This window comes from Pristis pectinata, chromosome 5, assembly GCF_009764475.1.
Source record: "Pristis pectinata isolate sPriPec2 chromosome 5, sPriPec2.1.pri, whole genome shotgun sequence".
Classification (NCBI taxonomy): Eukaryota; Metazoa; Chordata; class Chondrichthyes; order Rhinopristiformes; family Pristidae; genus Pristis; species Pristis pectinata.
In genome coordinates this window covers 112,698,005-112,718,838 of record NC_067409.1, presented here as the reverse complement: position 1 = coordinate 112,718,838, position 20,834 = coordinate 112,698,005, and positions in this window count along the sequence as shown.

Below are 20,834 nucleotides of genomic sequence, written 5' to 3'. Positions count from 1 at the left end.
TTAAGCTATGTTTCAGTAATTGCTAAATTATCAGATTCCCAGGTTTCTATTCTATGTCCTCAGCTCCTCTGTGTTATTTACCACACTCCTTGCATTCTATTGGTATTGGTTTATTATCGTCACTTGTACTGAGGTACAGTGAAAAGCTTGTCTTACAAACCAATCGTACGGGTCAATTCATTACACAGTGCAGTTACATTGAGTTAGTACAGAGTGGATTGATGTAGTACAGGTAAAAACAATAACAGTACAGAGTAAAGTGTCACAGCTACAGAGTAAGTGCAGTGCAATAAGGTGCAAGGTCACAACAAGGTAGATCGTGAGGTCATAGTCCATCTGGTTGTATAAGGGAACCGTTCAATAGTCTTATCACAGTGGGGTAGAAGCTGTCCTTAAGTCTGGTGGTACGTGCCCTCAGGCTCCTGTATCTTCTACCCAATGGAAGAGGAGAGAAGAGAGAATGTCCCGGGTGGGTGGGGTCTTTGATTATGCTGGCTGCTACACCAAGACAACGAGGAAAGGAGGCTGGTGTCCGTGATGCGCTGGGCTGTGTCCACAACTCTCTGCAGCTTCTTGTGGTCCTGGGCAGAGCAGTTGCCATACCAAGCCGTGATACATCCAGATAGGATGCTTTCTATGGTGCATTGGCAAAAGTTGGTGAGAGTCAAAGGGGACAAACCAAATTTCTTTAGCTTCCTGAGGAAGTAGGGGCACTGGTGAGCTTTCTTGGCCGTGGCATCTACGTGACTTGACCAGGACAGGCTGTTGGTGATGTTCACTTCCAGGAACTTGAAGCTGTCAACCCTCTCGACCTCAGCACCATTGATGTAGACAGGTGCATGTACACCGCCCCCTTTCCTGAAGTCACATCTATGCATTGAGCACAGTCGGACTCTATTTTTTTCAGAATCAGAATCAGTTTTATTATCACTGACATATATGACGTGAAATTTGTTGCTTTGCAGCAGCAGTACAGTGCAAAGATATAAAGTTACAATAAAATACAGAATAAATAAATAGTGCAAACAAAAGGAATAACGAGGTAGTGTTCATGGGTTCATGGGTTGTTCAGAAGTCTGATGGCGGAGGGGAAGAAACTGTTCCTAAATCATTGAGTGTGGGTCTTCAGGCTCCCCAATGGTAGTAACGAGAAGAGGGCATGTCCCGGATGGTGAGGGTCCTTAGTGATGGATGCCATCTTTTTGAAGCACCACATCTTGAAGATGTCCTTGATGGCGGGAAGGGTTGTGCCCATGATGGAGCTGGCTGAGTCTACAAATGACTCCTGATTCACACTCTCCTGTTCTCCCTTCTGAATCTTTCAGCTTCCCATCCCCCTGCCCAGCTTGTTTAAAGTCTTCCAACAGCAGCAGTGAACACCATCTACTGCTTCACCCCCACCAGCCCAAACATACGTCCAACCCCCTCACTGCCAGCACTGCCCAGCGCCTTCACCACTGATGGATGTTGCTCCTTGGTTCCGAGATAATCTCTCCAGCCACACTTTCATCTGCACTGCCCTACTATTTCTGGAGATCATTACCTCGGAAGTCCTGATTCTTAATATGCTTCTTAAGTGCTTAAAATCTGTCTACAGGACTTTGCCCCTTTGACCAACCCCTGTCTCACCCTTCTCTCTCACCTTTTGGCAGTGTGGAGGATCAGAGGGATCTTGGGGTCCAAGTCCATAGGACGCTCAAAGCAGCTGAACAAGTTGACTCTGTGGTTAAGAAGGCATATGGTGTATTGCCCTTCATCAATCGTGGAATTGAATTTTGGAGCCGAGAGGTAATGTTGCAGCTATATAGGACCCTGGTCAGACCCCACTTGGAGTATTGTACTCAGTTCTGGTCACCTCACTACAGGAAGGATGTGGAAGCCATAGAGAGGGTGCAGAGGAGATTTACAAGGATGCTGCCTGGATTGGGGAGCATATCTTATGAAAACAGGTTGAGTGAACTCAGCCTTTTCTCCTTAGAGCGACAGAGGATGAGGGGGGACCTGATAGAGGTGTATAAGATGATGAGAACCATTGATCGTGTGGATAGTCAGAGGCTTTTTCTCAGAGCTGAAATGGTTGCCACAAGAGGACACAGATTTAAGGTGCTGGGGAGTAGATATAGAGGAGATGTCAGGGGTAAGTTTTTTACTCAGAGAGTGGTGAGTGTGTGGAACGGGCTGCCGGCAACAGTGGTGGAGGCGGATACGATAGGGTCTTTTAAGAGACTGCTGGATAGGTACATGGAGCTGAAAAAAATAGAGGGCTATGGGTAAGCCTAGTAATTTCTAAGGTAGGGACATGTTTGGCACAGCTTTGTGGGCCGAAGGGCCTGTATTGTGCTGTAGGTCTTCTATGTTTCTATGTTTCTTTATACGGACTATCTCCCCCCTGCACACAATCCTGATGCAGGTTCTTGATCTAAAACACTGACCATCTCTCTGCCTCCATAGTTGCTGCTTGACCCGCTGAGTTCCTCCCGCAGTTTGTTTATTGCTCTAGATTCCAGCATCTGCAGTCTCCTGTGTCTCCACTGCCCCTTTTCCTGCTTAGGTCCATGAATAACATTAGGAGTCTAATATTGACTCTGTCTTTAGAAATACACAAGCTTCTTTCTTGCTTTGCTTTAAATTGCGACAAGCTTTCCAGTTAAAATTTGCCGTTCTAGTTTTGGTTTTGATGTGTTCTGAGTAGGAAGATGTGTGCGTGGGTTTAAATACCAAAGCCTTCTTCAGCCTGCATGAATGACCCATCTGAAAGCACATGGCAAAGATCCACAGATGAGGGGAATTAGACTGTGTCGCACAGTCTTTGAAAAAAACCAAGGCATTTACAATGACTATAATTTACTCCATCTTGGAATGAAACAGTGAAAAATACAGCTCCATTATACTGGCGGCGAAAATGAAGGAAACCATTTCCAGAGTTGCCGATTAAAATACATTTTCTACGTTAGATATTGTTGAACTTTTTAAGTGTGGGTGTGGTTCAAGGTGAAGAAGCCTTGAGGAGTTAATGGCTGAGTCTGTTCCCCGAACTCATCTTTGCATTTTAGTCCTGTAGGTGTCCCTCAAAGCAGATATATGTTGACATTTTTCAAACACTGCATAAGCTGCTTCCTCACTGAAACATTCTCAGCCCAAACAGCTTTACAAGTCCCCTGACAAGATCAGGTTTGTGCCTCTGCTGGTAATTCCACAGTGTTCAGCTCTATTCACCACAGCTGACCCAGCTCGGTTGATCATCTGAAGGAACAGAAAGCCCACCTTCCACTAACTGTGCAAGTTCAGGTCTATTGCCTTGGGCATACATACACAAGTGCCATAAGGATGCTTTTTGCAGTATCAGCACAGTACATTCCAAACACGACAAAGATAAGTTTAAGATATCTTTATTAGTCACATGTACATTGAAACGCACGGTGAAATACATCTTTTTGCGTAGTGTTCTGGGGGCAGCCCGCAAGTGTCACCACGCTTCCGATGCCCACAACATCCTAACCCGTATATCTTTGGAATGTGGGACAAAACTGGAGCACCCGGAGGAAACCCACGCAGACACGGGGAGAACGTACAAACTCCTCACAGAGGGTGGCCGGATTTGAACCCGGGTCGCTGGCGCTGTAGAGTGTTACACTAGCCACTACACTACCTTGCCTACTGTGAAGTTAACATCAACTTAAGTTAACACAACTTACATGAGGGTTTTTCAAGTGGGTTCAAGAACCTGACGGCAGTGGGGAGGAAGCTGTTGTTGAACCTTGAGGTGTGGGTCTTCAGGTTCCATGGCCCAGATGGTGTGGGTCCCTGATGATGGATGTCGCCTTCCTGAGACATTGCCTCTTGTGGACCAGTGAAACAAATATCCTTCGGGTCACTTCAAGCCTGATACACAACTGAACCAGCCAATCAATTCTACAGGCAACCCCTGCATTATGGTCATTCGGGATATGGAAATTCACCCTTCAGAAATCACAAATCACTACCCAACAGTCTGAGACAGGGAATAAAATTCACTCTTATGGAAAAAATTAAATAAATAAACACAAAATGCAAAAGAAACAACAAACTTAGTCTATTTCTATTTTCTTCAACCAGCATTTCTTAATGCATGTGCAGATAATCTGGCTTTATTTAGTATGTTAGGTTCATTTCGCTGCATAGCAGGGTCTTTTTTCCCCCAAGTGTTTTCTATATCATTTACACTCAAGATGTCTGAAGCAGGGCCAGATGTAAACCTAAGTGATTACTGTTATTTGTTATGTTATCTCATTAACCTGTCCTACTTACGTTTGATAGGTGTTTAAAAGGATATGTCTCCATTCAAGCTGTAGGCCGGAAGGTGAAAGCATCTGCAGTTGCTGCTGACTCCAAACGTAGCTGCCGGCCACTTAAGAGATTTGCTTTGGAAACTGGTGGCGACGAGGAGGTGTACAGGAGTGAGGTAGATTGGCTGGTTGAGTGGTGTTGCAACAACAACCTCACACTCAACGTCAGCAAGACCAAGGAACTGATTGTGGACTTCAGGAAGGGGAAGTCAGGAGAACACACACCAGTCCTCACTGAGGGGTCAGCGGTGGAAAGGGTGAGCAGCTTCAAGTTCCTGGGCATCAACATCTCAGAGGATCTATCCTGGGCCCAACACACTGATGAAATCATGAAGAAGTCATGCCAGTGGCTCTACTTTGTTAGGAGTTTGAGGAGATTCAGTAAGCCACCAAAGACTCTTGCAAATTTCTACAGATGTACAGTGGAGAGCATTCTGACTGGTTGCATCACCGCCTGGTATGGAGGCTCCAATGCACAGGATCACAAGAGGCTGCAGAGGGTCGTAGACTCAGCCAGCTCCATCACGGGCACAACCCTCCCCACCATCGAGGACACCTTCAAGAGGCGGTGCCTCAAGAAGGCAGCATCCATCCCTGAGAACCCTCACTCTCCGGAACATGCCCTCTTCTCATTACTACCATCGGGGAGAAGCTACTGGAGCCTGAAGACCCATACTCAATGATTTAGGAACAGCTTTTTCCCCTCCGCCATCAGATTTCTGAACAGTCCATGAACTCATGGACGCTACCTTGTTATTCCTCTTCCGCACTATTTATTTATTTTTCTAACTTACAGTGATTTTAATGTCTTGCACTGTACTGCTGCTGCAAAACAACACATTTCACAACATATGTCAGTGATAATAAACCTGATTCTGGTTCTAAACTGATGAGACAATCTCTTAATGCCCTCCCTTTGTGAACCAGCAACTGTGGTACTCGAGAGAAAAACATCCGGTTGGGACACATCTCCACTCCTAACATGGGATTCACGGGGAAATAGGGTTTAGAGTGATGGAAAATCATGATATAGACAGTTTTAAAGAAAAGAATCTCCTCCATAATCTACATTTCCCCCTTGCCAGTCACTTCAACTCCCCCTCCCACACTGATATGTCAGTCCTCGGCCTCCTCCACTGCCAGGAGAATTCCAGGACATTGGAACTCGGCAGGTCGAGCAGTTCCAAGTGGGGGGAAAAGGAACTGTCGACGTTTCAGGTTGAGACCCTGCATCAGGACTGAGAGCAGAGAGGTGGGATGGCTGGGATAGAGGGGAGTGGGGAGAAAGGATTCCGAGGTGATTGGTGGACTGAGGAGGGGTGTGAGATGATGGGCGGGTGGCGCCAGGCAGGGGAGGGAAGCGGTGCCGGAGTTGGGAGACGGTGGCAGGTGAATGATAGATGGAGGCAAATGGAGAGAGAGGGAAAAGGGAAAAAAAACAGATGGAGTAAGGTAGGGGGAGGGGAGGGTGAAGGTTGGAGACGGCTGCTGGAGGGAGAGAAGCAGGAACAGAGCACTTGAAGGACTCCCCGATGGCCAACTGGGTATTTAGGATGACAGTGGTCCCATACTATGGAATCTCTCTGATAATATTAGAGTTCTGATTATGTCAGTTCTCTGTGTTTCAGTCTGAAAATTGCTGAGGGGTTTGGTCCTTAGTTAGGGAGTTGTACAGCACGGAAACAGGTCCTTCGGCCCAGTTCGTCCATGCTGACCAAAATGTCTATCCAAGCTCGTCCCAGTTGCCTGCATTTGGCCCATATCCCTTTAAACCTTTTCTTTCCATGTAACTGTCCAAATGTCTTTTAAATATTGTAATCATACCCACCTCTATGGCTTCCTCTGACAGCTTGTTCCACGTAGGAAGGGTAAGGACTGTTACCAAAGAGTTTGAGAGGAAAGAGGGCCGGTGACACAGCATACTGACTATTGCCATGAAGCTGAGCGAGATCTCATCCCCATGGTGATAAACAAGGTGAACTGTGAATGAAAGGCAGCCCTTTTCTGATCTGGGCACGCAGAAACACAAACATACAGTTCATGGTAACTGCACAGCAGGAACCCAGCAATGTGGGAAAATCGGTGTTGTCTCTTCCTAGTTACTATGTTTCTTGCAGAAGCTAAGGAACTTTTGCCGCCTCACATAGAGTGTACTAGTGATCTTCTGGGTAGCCGTGACTGGTGTTACTGATGTCAGTGAACGTGGGGAAAATCTCCGGAGATATCTGGAGCTATGTCGCTCTTCCCTGCCACACACTTAATGTTGGACTGTCTTAATGTTGGACTCCAGTTCCCAACCCAGTATATGGCACAGTGTCTCCTTGTTGAAATGAGGCTGGATTAAACAGTGTTCCTCAGATATGTGAGGGTTTATTCTCGAGCACATGTTCAAGGCGTCTCTATTTCCAGGTCTCTGAGCCATTTTGTAATAACATGTAGAGTGAATCAAATTAAATGAAGACCAATTGGGGGCAGGTACATCAGGGACATTTAAGAGACTCTTAGATAGACACATGAATGATAGAGAAATAGAGGGCTACTTGGGAGGAAAGGATTAGATAGATCTTAGAGCAGGGTAAAATGTCGGCACAATGTCATGGGCTGTAATGTTCTACGTTCTATGAAGTCCAGGTGTGTATCCTGTTTCTGAAGGTACTGTAGGACCACCTGCTCCCTGAGCCTCTTCTTTCCCTCCCAGATGATCCTCGTTGCCTCCTGAGCTGCTCTTCTTCCACCTGATCTGGAAACTCAGCAGTAATCCAAAATCCGTCAATTGAGAAACGGCCAATCCTCACAAGAAGAGTTTGGAGTCACCCAACCAGATGCAGACATGGTGTCAAGTGCATGAACCACCTTGGTCTTTTCCAAAAGTTCCAACAATCACAGAATCCGGTCTTCAGTTAATTTGATTCACTCTACATGTTATTACTAAATGGCCAAGAGACCTGGAAATAGAGAAGTCTTGGAGATAGGACAACATCCCAGCTGTAGTTCTGGATACATGTGCTCCAGGATAAACCCTCACTATCTGACAATCTGAATAATTACTAAGGCATGTCCTCTCTATAGCAAGTAGGAAAAATCCACACCAGCTAATAGCTGCCTTTATTTTCAATCAGAGTGAAGGAAGGTGTCTTTTACACTGATATCAAACGGTACTCATCATGGAGTCACCATCAACCAGAAACTTAAATTTTTAACATTTTTAAAAAAATTTTTATTTACAGCGTGGTAACAGGCCCTTCCAGTCCAACGAGTCCACGCCGCCCATTTTAAACCCAAATTGACCTACCCGTATGTCTTTGCAATATGGAAGGAAACCGGAGCACCCGGAGGAAACCCACGCTGACACGGGAGAACGTACAAACTCCTTACAGACAGCAATGGGATCGAAACCCGATTGCTGGCGCTGTAATAGTGTCGCGCTAACCGCTACACTACCGTAAAAAAATTGTGGCTAGAAGAGCAGGTGAGAAGCTTGATATCCTGTGGTGAGTGACCCATCTTTTGACACCCCAAAGCCTTTCCATCTTCTACAAATTACATTAAAGTACTTTTGACACTTGACCTATACTGGTTCATGCATATGGCCTCTATCTTCTTCTCAAGGATTTTAAGGATGAGCTATAAAGGCTGACCGTTGGTACCCATGAGAAAACTCTCTCTTCCAATGTATTTCATGGCTTAAGCCTGGTGCACAAACCTTCTAAAGGGATCAACAGAGCCTTACCGTGATCCCACTTGCAAGCACGATGGCATAGCGGTTAGTGTAACACTATTACAGCGCCAGCGACCTGGGTTCAATTCTGGCCACTGTTTGTAAGGAGTTTATACGTTCTCCCCATGACTGTGTGGGTTTCCTCCGGGTGCTCCCGTTTCCTCCCACATTCTATTGACGTACGGGTTAGGAAGTTGTGGGCATGCTATGTTGGCACCGGAAGTGTGGCGACACTTGCAGACTGCCCCCAGAACACTCTACGCAAAAGATGCATTTCACTGCGTGTTTCAATGTACGTGTGACTAATAAAGATATCTTATCTTAAATAGTTTTTCCTGAGTGTTCCCACTGCAATTAATCAGATTGTTTGGGACAAAACAACAGCTTAGATCCAGTTTAACATAAAATCCTAATTCCGGTGTCGAACGCTTATTATGGAAGTCTGATAGAAATTTATAAAATTGTGAGAGGCAGAGATAGGGTAGGCAGTGATAGGGTAGGCAGTCAGAATTTTTTTCCCAGGGTAGAAATGTCAAATAGTAGAGGGCACTCATTTAAGGTGAGAGGGGGAAAGTTTAAAGGGGATATGCAGGGCAAGTTTTTACACAGAGAGTGGCGGGTGCCTGGAACAGGCTGTGAGAGGTGGTGGTGGAGGCAGATACGATAGAGGTGTTTGTCAGATAGACACTTGAATATGCAGGGATGGAGGGATATGGACCATGTGCAGGCAGAAGGGATTTAGTTTAATTTGGCATCGTGTTCGGCACAGACGTAGTGGGCTGAAGGGCCTGTTCCTGTGGTGTACTGTTCTATGTTCTATGTTCTATGTTCTATCATATTTTAATTTTTTCAGATGAAAACCTGAGTACCCGGGCAAAAACAGTACCATATGAGCCCTGATGCCTGGGGCATATTACATTTTGAATTTAGGAATTAGGCACAGTAATTTTGCTCCTGTACAGATATCTCAGAGTATTTGCATTTTGTTGAAGCCATTGTAAACTCTCTAATACCTGCAAAATTTGGATAACAAACTGCTTAATTCTTTTCTTTGTACATTCTTCTGTAAGCAGTTTATGAACTCTGGGTGCTGTTGCAGAACAGACAAACACACAGGATTTGCTCTTCACCTGAGGGCAAGAGCCAGCCCTCTGAGGGAGAGCTATAAAGTAATCTCTGCATAACAGGAAATGTTTAATTTCTGACTGTATCACAGTTTCTTTCTCTGGAAGAGCATAAACAACAGGGCTTATGTTTTCTTTTGGACATGAGTCCATCCTAAATTACAGGAAATAGCCAGAAATGACACACTAGCAACGTTGTTCTTATAGACTAAGACAATTAAATCCACTTATTGCTTCCATGTGAGATCACTCAAAGGACTACCATGTTGTTCTTTGTTTGGAATGAGGGTTTGTTGTTACAGTAAGGTTTTCTGCACAGTTAATTGAGAAGCATTTGGAACCTTCCCAGCACTTGGAACTTAGTCACTATTTTGAATCTCTTGGATTGCTCTATATTTTAAACTCTGGAAGAAATACGTCTTTATGGGAACGTCAATAAATTGAAGTTGCCCAATTCAGATAGCAACACCCGCACAAAATGGCAAAAAACATGGCATAAGCACATACCCACATCAAAGAGTCATATGAAAATCATGATGGAATGAAACTGGTATGAGCCTTAATTATATCACAAAATATGTTTAAAAATGGAGATCAAATACAGTCACGAAAATGATGCAATGCTACTTGCAATGCAAAACAAACGTCCATCATGCACAAAGCAATGATCCTGATGAAAAGAAAAATAATTGGACTTTGCCTTAAATAACAATCCATGACCTTTTTGTGCTTTTATTATCTGAACCAAGAGTGACATTCCTTCATCATCAGCGTGAAACTGACAATTAATCTGCCCTACGTACCATATCCGATCCACTGATGGTTTTGTCTGCTCCAAAAATGTTTTCTTTTTTTCTTTAAAGACATTACTTCATGCTGGATTACGGTTCCCCAGACACCATCACAACCTCAAGATGTGTGGCCATTTTGAAGTGTAAGATTAGTGACGTATTTGACTATGGGAATTATCTCTCAGCTCTTCCCATGGTGCATCTGATGTTCTCCCAGCTTAGCGGACAATGATCTGTTCCAGGAACTCTGGCTGTTTGTGTGGAGTTTGCACGTTCTCCATGTGATGGCATGGGGTTCCTCTGGGTGCTCTGGTTTCCTTCCACATCTCAGATGGGATATAATGGGTTAATTGGAATTGGAATTGGTTCATTATTGTCATGTGTACCTAGGTACAGTGAAAAACTTGTCTTGCATACCGTCCATACAGATCAATTCATTACAACGGTGCATTGAGGTAGTACAGGGTAAAACAGTACAGAATGCAGAATAAGATGTCATAGCTACAGAGAAAGTGCAGCGCAGGTAGACAATAAAGTGCAAGGTCAAAATAAGGTAGATTGTGAGGTCAAGAATCCATCTTATCGTACTAGGGGGCTGTTTAATTATTGGTCAGTGTAAATCGGTAGAATGGTAGAATTTGGGGGAAATTGATGGGAATGTGGAGAGAATCAAAAAATGGGATGAACGTAGGATAAGAGTACATGGCGGTTGATGATCAGCACAGAATTGGTGGACCTGAGGCACGGTTCCCATGTTATATCTCTCCATGACCAATGGTTGGCTCTGGATCCAGACTGAATCGGCACTGTTAAATTCTGAATTTTTGTCTGGTCGGAGAAATAAGATTCTGGTTGAATAATACTGTTCAAGCAGTCCAGTAAAATCCCAGAGAGAGCAGTTCACTTGATCAACCCTCCTGGCACTGAATTCAATATCCAAACTCTTTCAAGCCTGCAATTTCTGTCATCACTGCTGCATCTCGCCAAGCATAAGCATGACATCTCCCAATTAAACATCCATCAAAGGCATATATTACTATTTAATCATGATCCCTGGGCCAAAGTGCTGAAATTGCCAGTGCCTCTGTTTATTATCACAGAGTCTGCAGTACATAGGACAGAGGGTCACTGTCACTCTGCCAGGACAACCAGCAAAGGCCAATAAATGCATATTTGTGAGTATCTTGGGCACAAATAAACAACAATCATAAAGTTGAATTTTCATCCCTGATGAGAAGTTCAGTAAGGTGGTGCCCTGGAAGTAAATCGGTGGCGCATCTGTTAACTGATTCACCCTCCAAAGATGATTGTTGACTGAACATCAGGCAGAAGATACAGGAGCCTGAGGGCACGTACCACCAGGCCTAAGGACAGCTTCTACCTCACTGTGATAAGACTATTGAACGATTCCCTTATACGATGAGATGGACTATGACCTCACGATCTACCTTGTGACCTTGCACCTTATTGTCTGCCTACACTGCACTTTCTCTGTCACTGTGACACTTCACTCTGTACTGTTATTGTTTTTACCTGTACTACATCAATGCACTCTGTACTAACCCAATGTAACTTCACTGTGTAATGAATTGACCTGCACGATCGATACGCAAGACAAGTTTTTCACTGCACCTCAGTACAAGTGACAATAATAAACCAATACCAGTAACAACATTTCCAGCATTCTCTGGTTGTGTGAGAGAGAAACATTTCAGATCAATAACCTTTCATCAGAATAGTTCAGATAAAAGATCTCAAATGGGAATTGTGACTCTGATTTTCTCTCTAAAGTTTTTGCCTGACCAGCAGTGTATTTCTGGACATTTTCTGTTTTATTTCAGATTTGCAGCACCTGCAGTATTTTGCTTTCATGCCCTGAAAATGGTGGGCAGTGTCCATTCAGTAGAACTTACCTTCCTTACCCATCAGATCCTGGCATCTCCACCTTCCAGCCTCTGATTTACCTCCATCCCTCTTCCCACCTGGCTCCTTCTTCCCCCCTTTTTCTCTCTCCTTATCCACCTCTACCTATTATCCACCTGCTACTGCCTTCTAACTCTGACCCTACCCCTCCACCTCCACCTGCCCATCTTCTCCCTTCTCTCCTGGTTCCACCTATCACCAGCCTCTGTCTCACCAGTCCCTCTCACCTCTCGTTTCTGGCTCTCTCCCCTCTACGCTCTCAGTCTCACCTCTCGTTTCTGGCTACCTCCCCCCGATGCTCTCAGTCTTCATGCAGCGGTCTCGACCCAAACCATTGACCATCCCTCTGCCTCCGCAGATGCTGCCTGACCCACCGAGTTCCCCCAGCAGTTTGTTTTTTTGCTTCACATTCCAGCATCTCCGGACTCTCTTGTGTCTCCAGTCAGAATGACTGCTGTGTGGTCAGAGCAAACCTCAGCTCAGACAGCAGACTGGTTGGAGACACAAGACACTGCAGATGCTGCAATCTGGAACAACAAACAATGTGCTGGAGGAACTCAGCGGGTCGAGCAGCATCTGTGGGAGGAAAGGAATTGGTGACATTTTGGGTTGAAATCAGGACTGAGGACTAGTTGGGGTTTTTTGACATAACTTTCACCCCAAGTATCACCTTTAGATCAGAATCAGAATCAGGCTTATTATCACTGGTTTATATGACATGAAATGTGTTGTTCTGTAGCAACAGTACAGTGCAAAGACATTAAAATTACCATATATTACGAAATAAATAAATAGTGCGAAAAAAAATAATGAGGTAGTGTTCATGGGTTCATGGACTGTTCAGAAATCTAATGGCGGAGGGGAAGAAGCTGTTCCTGAATCGTTGAGTGTGGGTCTTTATGGTAGTAACATGAAGAGGGCATGTCCCGGATGGCGAGGGTACTTAGTGATGGATGCCGCCTTCTTGAGGCACCGCCTCTCGAAGATGTCCTCGACGGTGGGGAGGGTTGTGTCCGTGATGGAGCTGGCTGAGTCTACAACCCATTGCAGCCTCTTGTGATCCTGTGCATTGGAGCCTCCATACCAGGCTGTGATGCAACCTGTCAGAATGCTCTCCACCGTACGTCTATAGAAACTTGAAAGAGTCTTTGGTGACGTACCAAATCTCCTCAAACTCCTGAAGATTGTGCTGAATAAAGATTGTGCTGGATGAAGAATGCAACATTCCAGAGGAATTTGTTGTTATTATCCCTTTAAAAATGTCAGGGAAGTGTAGGATAGAAGAGGGATTATTTCCTGCAGTGAAACAAGTTAATTAGCTGACCAGAACACAGTGGAATTCTGGGCTGAATTTTCACATGTCTATCCTCCTTGCGCACTTCTGACATAATGTTATCGACATGGTCCTTTTGGAAAGTATACGCTATCTTTTCTGTGCAAGACTAATTAATAGAAATAATATTTAAAAGCCTTCTTCCTGATTACCTGCTTATACATATTACATTTTCTTTGTTCCAATAACACCTTGAGGAATACAAAGATTCAATAAGCATTTTCAGAAATGCTGTTGTTGAAATATGTTTTGCAAAGACATTTGCCTACTGTATCCTGGCAAGAGACAACATTATTCCATCCCAGGTGGTTTGCATGGAAACAAGCTACTGAGCAAAGGATCCCAACATAGATTCCTTTGGCACAGAGTCGGCAAGCTCAGTCAAAGAGGTCAGAAGCATAGTGCGGGAAATGGAAATATCGCACTAATGCTACAGGGGTGTATTTTGTTTAAGCACAATGTAAGGTCAACATAGGAGGAATCTGAATTGTGTTTGAACTTTTATACTGTACTTGACCTGGAGATGCTGCGTGTGTTCACACTGCTGATAAAAAGAGGGAAATAACAATTTTGCAACTCTGTTCTCCAGGGATGAGTTATGAATTACTTATAAAATCCATCAATCCAAATCTGACCACTCCAGATTTGTATGGAAAATAGAATCTAAACTTGTTAATGTTTTTTTTCCTTCAAATTCAATATAGCTCCTGATGGACTGCCTCCCACAAAGGTTTTATCTGTGTAACATGTTCTTCCAAAGAGATTTCTGATTGATTACTGACTTTATTTAATATACTTTACAACATTGAAGCAGCAACTTGCAGAATGTAGGCTGGTGTTTAGCAAGCATCTGTTCAGTCAAAAATAAATACTTTTTCCAAGGAACTACTGGGGCCATTAATGGAAATTTTCCTTTTACATATTAATCACCTTATTGACAGATGGATCAAAATATACAACGTACTCAGATCAGCTTTTGGTCACATGAACCATTGGTGTGATATAGGTTGTTGTGTATGTATCTGCCTACCTTCATGTTCTGTGTCTATTGTAAAGAGGTGAGGAGGAAATTCAGAATCAGAATCAGGTTTATTGTCACTGAGGGTGATACTTTCAACAGTACATCTGCAGAAGTTTATTTATTATGACATGAAATTTGCTGCTTTGTGGCAGCGGTACAGTGCAAAGACATAAAAATGACTATAAATTACAAAATAAATAAACAGTGCAAAAAAAAGGAACAACGAGGTAGTGTTCATGGGTTCATGGACCGTTCAGAAATCTGACGGCGGAGGGGAAGAAGCTGTTCCTGAATTGTTGAGTGTGGGTCTTCAGGCTCCTGTACCTCCTCCCTGATGCTAGCAACGTGAAGAGGGCATGTCCTGGGTGGCAAGGGTCCTTAGTGATGGATGCCGCCTCTTGTATGTCCTCAATGGTTGTGCCCGTGATGGAGCTGGCTGAGTCTACAACCCTCTGCAGCCTCTCGCAATCCTGCACATTGGAACCTCCATACCAGGTGGTGATGCAACCAGTCAGAATGCTCTCCACCATACATCTGTAGAAATTTGTCACGAATGAGTAAGGCAGCAGCAATATGTTAATACATAAAGTACCTGAAGTTCAGATCCTCTCCAGGTTACAAATGCCTGACTAATGGACACTCCATACATATGAACGAGCATCTGGGAGATCGGCAGGATGGATGAGGTTGGACTTGCTGGGTGGGAACGGGGCATTTCTCTCCCCCACCCCAACCCCAAGCCACAACAACCAGGAGCTGGGGTTCGAGCCGAATCTCAAATAACGATGAGTTGGAGTACAGGAAGGAGATTGAGAGCCTAGTGACATTGTGTCATGACAACAACATTTCCCTCAACGTCAGCAAAACAGAGAGTTTATAATTGACTTCAGGAAGGGTGGGCAGTGTACATGCTCCTGTTTACATCATCGGTGCTGAGGTCAAGAGGATTGAGAGCTTCAAGTTCCTAGGAGTGAACATCACCAATATCCAGTCCTGGTCCAACCATGTAGACGCCACGGCCAAGAAAGCTCACCAGTGCTTCTACTTCCTCAGGAGGCTAAAGAATTTTGGCATGTCCCCTCTGACCCTCACCAACTTTTACTGATGCACCATAGAAAGCATCCTATCCAGATGCATCATGGCTTGGTACGGCAACTGCTCTGCGCAGGACAGCAAGAAACTGCAGAGTTGTGGACACAGCCCAGCACATCATGGAAACCAGCCTCCCCTCTATGCTCTGTCTACACTTCTTGCTGCTTTAGTAAAGCAGCCAACATAATCAAAAACCCTACCCACCCCGGACATTCTCTCTTCTCCCCCCTCCCATTGGGCAGAAGATACAAAAGCCTGAAAGCACGTACCACCAGGCTCAAGGACAGCTTCTATCCCGCTGTTGGAAGACTATTGAATGGTCCCCTAGTACAATAAGATGGACTCTTGACCTCATAATCTACCTTGTTATGACCTTGCACCTTGTACTTGATGTCCTCCTCCTGCGTATCATCCATATCCCTCCATTCCCTTCATATTCGTGTGTCTATCTAAAGGCCTCTTAAACTCCACCAAACTGCCTGCTTCCTCTACTACCCCTGGTAACCTGTTCCAGGCACCTACCGCTCTCACAAAGTCTTTTTGTGAGGCTGCCCTGGTTTGTTGTGCAGACTTCTTTAAATCTCAAAAATAAACTTTATTCATAAAAAATAAATGTAAGATTACAAAATCAGTGCATGTCATTCTTTACATTCGTAGTGTTGTTCAGTTTACACATTCATAGTGTTATTGGGTCTATACATTCACGGTGTTAGCACATTCGCTGTACAAGGCACCATTGCTACTAATGTGGCCTCTTTGGGCAATGCAAACTTCAAGTGTTCGAAAGGCTTTTACACTGGGCTTAGCCGCTCAGTGTCTTGTGGCAGCAGGACCTTAGACTTCACCAAGCTTCAGTGCATGCCTTAGCTCCTGCAGCCTGGAATGTGTCAGTCGGCAGCATTCCCTTATGGACATCTCATTGTACGGGCAGACCAAAGGGCATCTTTCACCCTGCTGATGACCTTCCAGCAGCACTCGACGTTTGTCTCGGTATGCGTCCCTGCAATCAGAGAGCCTCTGTTACACTGCTGCTCACGATGGACCTTGACAAAGACTCTTTTATCCTTTTCCAGACCTCATTTGCAAATCCACAGTCCACAAAGAGATGGGAGATCGTCTCGAAGGCAGCGTGTGCCGTAGACTCTGATACATACATGATAGATCTGCTCTCCAAAATGGGCTTTGGGTAGGGTATCAAGAATTAGATCCAACTGCTCGACACAGACATCAGTAGCACAGTACAAATCAGTCTGTGGGAAACAGATAGCTTCCCCGTTAAGTCTGGAGTAAGACAGGGTTTCCCACTCTCCCCTGTCTTGTTTCTGTTCTGCATAGAACCCATCAGGAAGGTCGCAGGCAGAAGTGGGTGATGAAGCCAGGCAGTGAGGCACTCAGATTGAAGCCTCTCGGTACAGTTACAGTGCAGTCACGGTTGTAATTCAGGTAAATATGGTTGTAAACTTCCACAAGCATTCATGAGATAATGAACAAATATTTAACTTTAGAACACTTCAGATTTATTGTGAGTAAAAAGTTATACTGCAATTAATTTAGCAGTAACAGTCTTATAACTTCAAGGATAAATGTTGGTAGGACACCAGCTCTTGGAACTCCCCCATCCACCTACCTTCCCTTTCTCACCTGGACTCACCTATCACCTGCCATCCTGTGCTCCTCCCCTCCCCCCCCCACCTTCTTATTCTGGCTTCTGCCCCCTTTCTTTCCAGTCCTGATGAAGGATTTCAACCCGAAACGTTGACTGTTCATTTCCCTCCGTAGATGCTGCCTGACCCGTCGAGTTCCTCCAACAATTTGTGTGTGTTGTTCCAGAATCCAGCATCTGCAGAATCGCTTGTGTCTTGGAGTTCCCAATCTGTATTATGACAAAGGAAAGTGGCTTACACTGACATTATTATCTTATCTACATATCACCTGTTGATTGAGAAATGAACCCAGTAATGTTTAGAGTCATAGAGTCATAGAGCAATACAGCATGGATACAGGCCCTTCGGCCCAACCAGTCCATGCTGACCATGGTGTGCACCCAGCTAGTCCCAATTTCCTGTGTTCGGCCCATATCCCTCCAAGCCCCATCATGTTCCTATCCAAGTGCTTCTTAAATGATACTGTTGTACCTGCCTCACCCACTTCCTCTGGCAGCTCGTTCCATATACTCATCACCCTCTGCGTGAAAAAGTTGCCCCTCAGATCCCTCTTAAATCTTTCCCCTCTCACCCTAAATCAATGCCCCCTAGTTTTGGACTCCCCTACCCTGGGGAAAAGACTGTTACCATCCACCTTATCTATGCCTCTCATAATTTTAAACATTTCTATAAGGTCACCCCTCATTCTCCTACGCTCCAAGGAATAAAGACCTAGCCTGGTCAACCTCTCCCTATAACTCAGGCCTTCTAGTCCTGGAAACATCCTCGTAAATCTTTTCTGTACCTTTTCCAGTTTAACAACATCTTTCCTATAACAGGGTGACCAACACTGTACACAGTACTCCAAGTGCAACCTCACCAATGACCTATACAAGTGCATGACTTATGCGAGTGCAACTTAACTACACTCAATGCCCTAACTGATGAAGGCCAGCATGATAAATGCCTTTTTCACCAAAACCGGTTCATCAATTGAGATGAACAAACACTGTGATCTTATTTACAAACCTTGGAATTGCTAATTCAGTCATAGGTCCAATGTGTTCCTGGTTAAAAGAACCTGCATTTAATCAACTGAAATTCTTTCCATAAATCACAATGTGCCCATTAGAATGTACTGGGAAATATAATTTTTTTGACAGTTTAGGAGGTCTAAGTTTTCACTTGCAAGTATCAGTCTAGGGTCAACTCATCCTGGTTAATCAAACAGGACAGGGTGCAGATCGACAGAAAGTTTTTTTTCCACAAGCGCTGTGGTTATAATTATCAGCAAAGGAATTACATTGATGTCATTTTGGCAAGATTGGTTTTCTTCTGGTGTACTTAATTGGTATCGACAGTGTATAAAGAGAGAGCCTGGCCGACTGTACCTATCAGCAGATTCACATATTTAACATTTAATCTTTTTCCACATGATATCACTTTCTGTTTCTTATCGCCAGTATCAAGTATTAGTCAATCTGCCACAAACACCACGGCTGTTAAATCTCATTGAAAACCTGTCAACCCATAAATGCTGGCTTTTCCTTGTTGGACTTGGTCAATATTTTTTCCATAGTGAATACCTACATTTAAAAAAAAATTGTATTTTTAAATGGCCGTAGTTTTGCCTATTGACCAGATTGAATTAAGGACTGGAAGTGAATACCCAACAGTGATGCCCAAGTACTTAGAATGAGTAGGAAAATGATTATACCATCTGATATTTTATCAGCTTCTACACTGAAAGGAAAGGAAAATGTCCTACATTGAATTGGTCTAAATACTCATAATTAACTGGAAGCAGAAGGAACATCTGTGGGGTAAATTCAGAGATCTTGTAGACAACCGTGCCCCCTGGAATGTAATAGAGAGACTGGTGCAGCACTTTCATGCTATTTGTCAGGCTCACCAAGACAATGTGAAGGATCCTTAACATGTACGTTCTGCTCATTGTAAATAATTATCCCCATTTATGAGTTTCTGCCTTATTATTGTTCACTTATATATAAAATCTTAAGAAAGCTTTTCAAGTGTCAACCAAGAGCTTCTGAGAGCAAATATTAACCTGTGATTGTAGACAACAAGGAAAGTTCAGAATTTGCCACCAGATATTCCAGCACTAATAATCGGAATCAAGTTCCTTGGAGATTCCACATTCCACAACTGTAAGTTTAGCAGAGCGAGGGAAGTCCTGAGGAAAATTTATAGAGCAGAACCACTATAAGAAAACCTCAGCCCATGGCTGGGCAGTCAATCTGCAGACAGTCCAGAAAATATAACTCTTTTGTAAATCATTGTCTTGGAAAAATTATACTGAGGGGATCTATTTACAGGCAATGTGCTCCAGGTCTACTCTTTTAGAAGTATCTATAATGGCCTGAGCCATCCATTCTCTGTTACGGTGTCTGTTGAAACTGTTCAAAGAGAAGTTAAATTAGTAAAAAGATATCATGATCTGCATATATAGACAGTAACTACAGTCATAGGGTCATGGAGAAGTACAGCACAAAAACGGCCCTTTGGCCCATCATGCCCATGCTGAACCTTCTGCCCACCTACATTAATCCCATCAGCTCACATTATATCTGTATCCTTCGATGCCTATGTACATAACCACCCCATTCCCTCCTCTGGCAGTGAGTTCCAGTACTGGATTCTTAGTTAAACTGAAACTAATCATTTGGAGGCTAATCATCACTGAATATCTTAAACTGATATCAGTCCTGCTTGGTGAAACTTAATTGGATCTTTAGATAAACTGCTAATAAATTGGTGCAAGGTCTCAAAGAGGGACATGGAATTTGAAAAGTCAAAGTCAAAGTTGAGTTCATTGTCATATGCAAAAGTACATGTGTGCACAGGTGCAATGAAAAACTTACTTGCAGCAGCATCACAGGCCATTTTAGTGCAAAGTGATCAGAGTGGTCATAGTGTTGCTAAACTGCAGTGATTAGGGTTGTGCTGGTTGGTTCAAGAACCGAATGGTTGAAGGGAAGTAGTTGTTCTTGAACCTGGTGGTGTGGGACTTCAGGCTTCTGTACCTCCTGCCCAATGGTAGCTGCGAGAAGATGCCATGGCCTGGATGGTGGGGATCTTTGATGATAGATGTTGCCTTCTTGAGGCAGCGCCTCCTGTAGATACTACCGATGGCGGGGAGGGATGTGCCTGTGATGTATTGGGCAGAGTCCATTACTCTCTGCACTTCTTACGTTCCTGTGCATTTGAATTGCCGCACCAGACCGTGATGCAACCAGTCAGGATACTTTCAATTGTACATCAGTAGAAGTTTGTTAGAGTGTTCGGTGATAAGCAGAACCTCCTTAACCTCCTAAGAAAGTAAAGACGGTGATGCGCTTTCCTTATGTAAGGAAAAGTAAGGAGATTTCGGAATATTTCAGCAAGCTGAAATTACAAATTGACGTAAAAAGTGATCAGTTAATGAAATAATGATGAGAGACTGATGCCAATGTATAGCTTTACTTCAGAATGAGTGGAGAAAAAGAAAAATTCTTGCAGTAGAAGGAATTTCTAATCACAAGAAAACAATTCCAACTTTTATATTGCAATAGTGTAGGGAACTGTCCTGAAAAATACCTTCCAGCAGTTTTACATGACGGCAAGAATTTGGGGGCAGGGTAACCCTGCACTATGACTTTGCGTTTGCCACAGTTTTCAAAATAAGTAAGGTGCCAGCTGACTCAGTAATATCGTCAAACACTCTCTAGAGGGAAACAGCCCCAAAATTTTGATTGATTGTTACAGCATGAAAGTCTATTTTTTAACAAATAGCTGAGCAATATTTTTCTAATGTTTTGTTATAGAGAAATAAAAGAATTTTGAGCAAACAGTATCCCCATTTCC